General features: G+C 38.5%; 1 long non-coding RNA gene across 1 annotated transcript; it reads right to left on the bottom strand.

Moving 5' to 3' along the window:
* LOC311080513 lies at positions 1–4,633 on the bottom strand. Its single transcript, XR_014605625.1, has 3 exons — positions 4,499–4,633; positions 3,238–3,386; positions 1–1,712 (listed from the first exon to the last, which is right to left on the bottom strand). It is a non-coding gene; the product is annotated as an uncharacterized lncRNA (long non-coding RNA).
* Between the last annotated feature and the right edge of the window lie 801 nt (positions 4,634–5,434).

The following is a 5,434-nucleotide window of genomic DNA, read 5'->3' as shown; positions in this document are numbered from 1 at the left end:
GACACCCGAACCCCCTGTGGGACTAACTCACTCTAGTCCTAAACTTCATCTCAGCCTGAGAGCCCACACTGGGCCGTTATACACCCATTCCATCAATCTGTCAAACCAGAACAGACACATGCAGTACAATAAGGCCTCCCTGCATCTCTGCATTAACATTCCCTCTTCACAATATGGTCCTTGCGACACTATATTAGTGGAGTTACTTCCACCCCACTGAGCGATGTTGCTTGGGAAAAATGGTTGTGGCAAATATCTCGACCTCTGCTCTCTGAGCCCATAATGTGCCATTATAGGAATATTGGACCCTGGTCCAATAACATCTTGATTAACAAAGATTATGGAAGATTAGGTTGTTGCCTCTCTGCCCTAAAGCCAATGAGTTCTCAGGCAGCGTTTGCGCATTATACCTCCCGAAACTGATTCCAGACAGGATTCTTCTGGGGCATCATACGGTGATGACCAAGCTAATATTTAATTACTACAATACTTTTTTTTGTTCTTTTTGTTGTTGTTGTTGCTAGGATTCAAGTCAAAGGTGAAAAAAATGGGCAAAATCTACATTCATATTCAATACTGACAGCCAGCCACAACTTTCAAAATCAATTTTATCCTTCAGCTGAACCAGAAATATTCAATTAAAAGGGACAGTTCACCCAAAATCTGTCATCATGTTATTCCACACCTGTATGACTTTCTTTCTTCAGCAGAACTCATAAGAACATATTTTGAACAATTTAATATCTATAATATCAAAATATCTTCTTTAATGTTCTGAAAAAAAGTAATACAGTGTTGAAACGACATGAGGGTGAGTAAATGATGGCTGAATTATAATTTTTCGGTTAATTATGCTTTTAACAAACTAGAAACAGAATTTTAAAAAAGTGGAAAACCACTGTTTCTGAGAATGTAAAGGAAGGCTAGGTCGCTATTAGCATGCAGGCTACATGAAAACATTGTTTAAAAGCATTTAGCTTGCAAAAATGACAAAAACTGATCAAATATATGCATTAAACATCTGAAAAGAGATGTTAGCCGTGTTATTGAGTGTTTACAGATTTGTGAGCGCATGTATGACTGAGAGGCGCAGCTAATTGAGAGAGCGTACAGAGGCGAGAAACTGCGAACATCCAAACAATATCTGGACTCGGGCCTGTACTCACTCCTGGACAGACTATTCACCCCATCTACAAGTAAAGAAGAAAAGAGAACTCCAAACTCTCTATAAAGCCCTTTCAGTAGTGATTTGTTATTCTCCTCTTTCCCCCCTTACTCTCCTAAACAGTGAAAAGAAGAAGAAAAAAAAATTGTGGGATGGGGCTTTTGTGGGAGGAGGCCTGAATAAATTGTACATACTCAAGGCAGCGTACATAGTGATTGCCGCTTCCCCTAAAACTTTCTTTTCTCTCTTTCGCTCATTCGCTCCCCTTCTTTTTTTTTCAGAAAACACTTTCCTTGCTGAATGGGCACCTATTAGTGACTCCATTATGGAGGCAGAGCACTTCAATGGCTCCTGGCTGTGAGGCTGTATGGCAAAGCCTCAGGCTCTGCGTAGCCCACCCCGAACAGCGTCCCGCGGTCCACACTCACTGTATTGATAGGTAGACGCAGTGTGGAGTTGGTTGATGTGTGTGAATTGGGAGGGTTGGGGTGGGGGGGTCTCTCATCCTCTTTTTTGTGATCTCCAGGTGCTTTGGTAGAAAGTGTGGCTTTTAAAGAGGGAGAGAGAAAGTAGAAAAAAAAGTTAGAGGTTGTGCATTGTGCTGTGCTTTCCACACTAGTCACTTAAAACCAGAATGCAATGTTCAACATGCATTAGCTGATCTCCATAATAATCCCTCCCAACCCCGCTGTACACACTCACATACACATATACAGCATTTCCCAGCCCCCAAAATATACGTTTGGCCTGAGGATCACGCACATTATGCACTGCACTGAAAGAAGGTAACTCCTATAGGTTACTTATAGGTAATTAGTTGCCTGTAGACATATAGTTTTTTGGATTCAACAGAAAGTTGCGCTCGTCAAGCTGTTTCACAGAGAATTTAATTTACTATTATATCTTGTTAATTAGGGCTGAGAGTCAATCCCAAAAATAATTGATTCTTAAACTTAAGTTTTCATCTAATATTTTTTATTGATTTGTTATTTTATTTTAGCTGTATTTCAATGAACAAAATAGATTTTTAATAGTTTAAGTTTTAGTTAACAATAATAACACTGGAAAAGAGGGAATAATGAAATCTGATTCAGTTCACCAAAGAGACTTCACACTTATTCATTTGGTGACTCTTCTCATCACTACTCTAGTGGTGAAGAATGAATATTATAAGTCAACAAATTCATTCATAAACCGTGTACCTCTGAATTTAAAGTTCATATAAAACAAGGTCATGACATAAATACATACTATCAATAATCACAATAGGATTAAGTTAATAGGTATAAGTTATTTTGCACTGTTTATTATAAGATCTCACCTCCTTTTTTCTTAAGAATTGAAAAATGTATTGATTCTATTCTTAAAGCATGTATATAAAGTTTGTTTAATACACACACACACACACACATATATATATTATACAAATAATAATTTATATAATTATATAAATTAAAATTAATGTATATTATAATGTTATTATATTATAAAAAGTTACACTATTTTCTTTTCTTTTGAAATAGAAAAAAATATTAGACTGTATCAAACAAAAACAAAAATCCTCTCTTGTGTCTTTTTTACACAACTCTCTCAAATTAATTTAATAAATCAGCCAAACATCTCAATGTTCTCCACATCTCTTTACTCAGAACCTGATTGTGGTTTCAGAATCAGTACTTCTACTAAATAATAATCCATCTATACGGCATCGTGTTCTACATCCATCTCATATGCGCGTGCCATGGAGAAAGCTGGCATTTCTTTAGTGTGCCTGTGATGAAAGGGGAGCGTATTAGTGTTGTGTGTGAGTATGATCATGGTTTTGTGATTAGGGTTGTGTTGTGGTGTGTGTGTGCTTGCTATAAAGGAATGGAGAGGGCTTCAGCTGGGTGAAAATGAGGGGAGGGGGGGGGGGGCTGTGTGTATATTTTGAGGAAGTCTCTATATGAGAGTTCAAATGTGTGTCTGTGTGTGTGTGTGTGTGTGTTTGTGTGTGTGGTTTAGGAGAGAGACTAGAGTTTAGAAAGAAAAGCTCTATGTTGAGTATGGAGTTATTGTTTAGCCATGCTTACCTCCACGGGGAACCATCTGCTCCCTGTCAATGCGTCACCTGCTCGTCTGAGCCGTCTCCACGGAAACGGGGGGAGGAGGATTAGGAGAGGTTAGGCCTCTGAAGGGAGGGCCCATCCGGGAATAAGGAGGAGGTTGCCCCGGGAAACATCTAAAAGGAACTTGAAAAATGTCACCCTCTGCTGGTGAAATTACATGCCGAGGTTATTGCCAGGCCCATACCGGCTGATGTGCACCAGGGGGCATTGCTTGTTGAATACTGGGGTTGCATGATGTCACAGTTGCAAAGCACATAATTACCAGGTGTTGATTGATAAGCATGTCTGTCTTTGATCAGAGTTTCCTAAAGGTGATATATATCGGTGAGGACAAGCTAGGATAGACCATTAGACAGTACACACAAATGTCTTTGTGTTTGTGCATTTCAGGAGGTGTGTCACTGTAAGCAGCCTATCATATCACAGAGCTGTAATAAACAGACACAGCTCCCTTGCATTCAGACCAGAGTCAAAGCAAACAGTCTGAAGCCTTGCGTGGGAGAGACCACGATTCAACTACTGGATCGGATTATTACAAACACACACTAGATCCATTTCAACTGTCTGTCAATCTCATGTCTCTTTCATTCTATCTGTCATTATCATTCCACGGTCTACCACGGTCTGTCGTTCTATCTCTATTGTTTTGTCTGGCTATATATCCATCTGTCTGTCTATCATGCAGCGTTCTATCTACCAAACTGTCAATACTTTTATATTCTGTCTATTTTGTTGTTTATCTGTATTAATCCACAATCTAGTTGTTCCATCCATCCATCCGTCCGTCCGTCCATCCATCTATTAAATGTTACAAATTAAATACAAAATTGGCTCTATTACCACAGAAATTCATTTTGACTCATCCATCAGTGTGTAAAAGGAAACTATTCACAGTAAAAAATAGTAATAATAGAGGTATATGGGACAACATACACCGTATTGCCCCATGGATATCCACTGTAAGTGGATTTCTGTCAACACATTTTGTGTCATATATGTTTTCATTTTCACAAACTGAATTTTAACAAAACAAAATACTTTTCTCTGATAATTGACAGCATGCCACATATAGAGGTCAAGTTGAATTTAACCCAGAGCATCCCTTTTACTTTAGCTTTCAAATCTAATCTCAACACAGAAATGTTATTGCTCTGATCCTGCTTAGATTTGATTTAAGGATTAAGGGTGTGAAACCACTACTGCCCAGTCACACTTGAACACTCACCTGGAGACAATCAGGGATCCGAGGGGACTGTTTGAGTGACAGGAGAAAGTGACTGCAGTGTGCTGAGAAAACATGCCTTTGTGTTTGCTCAAGAGAGGATGGAGTGCCGTCCCTGGCCACCAAGCCATGTTCAGCAACCCACGTCCCTTCACTGCTGGGCTCATCAGGTAGCTGTCGCACTGAGCACTCTCTAATACCCAGGGGAACGTTTCGTCTCTCATTCTGTGGGCTGATTGTTACGCAGACTGGCCACAAAAGTGCTGCTGTTTCCTGTTAACATTCACGCCCTGAGGCTAGTAAACTCTGAATCTTATCTCTCCTTCCGTCTCATGCCTGAACCAACGTTGTTACTTACCAGACGGATCACAACTGAATAGAACAGGGTCTTGAGATAGATTCTGTTGTTTTTTTGTTTTTGCTCAACTCAACATACTGTTAAAAATGAAACGCTTTTGCCGACTTTGGTTACCCTATCCACAATTTTTGAAAATCAATCTTAATGTATAACTGAGAATAATGAATTTCACTGTGATATTTCTTTTATACAAGTTAAATCAACAAAAAGTTAATATTGAGTAAAACATTTTTTTTTCAATTAGTCTATTTTTGCTTCGCCAATGAAAACAGTTCTAAAACAAAAGCAGAAAATGCTGCAAGTCTCCAAGTAGTAGTTGTTTTCATGATTAGTGAATCTGTTTTTTTATGAATGAATCGATGACTCATTTAAAAAGATTGTGGCTGAATTCAGTATAGCAAACTAGCATTTTGCATTTTTGCCATATCTTTATAATAAAAGTAGTATGATATTCCAAATTCAGTCAGTCATTTGTTTCTTGAAAAAGATTGTGGCTGAAAATGAAATTGCATACGAACACTCTTGTTATTTCTTGCAGTAATATTAATATGCTATTCTGAATTTAGCACTTGTTTCTCTGA

The sequence above is a fragment of the Abramis brama genome (assembly GCF_963993115.1).
Source record: "Abramis brama genome assembly, chromosome: 4".
Classification (NCBI taxonomy): Eukaryota; Metazoa; Chordata; class Actinopteri; order Cypriniformes; family Leuciscidae; genus Abramis; species Abramis brama.
The sequence above is the reverse complement of the archived record's forward strand: the minus strand, read 5'-3'. Positions and strand labels throughout refer to the sequence as shown.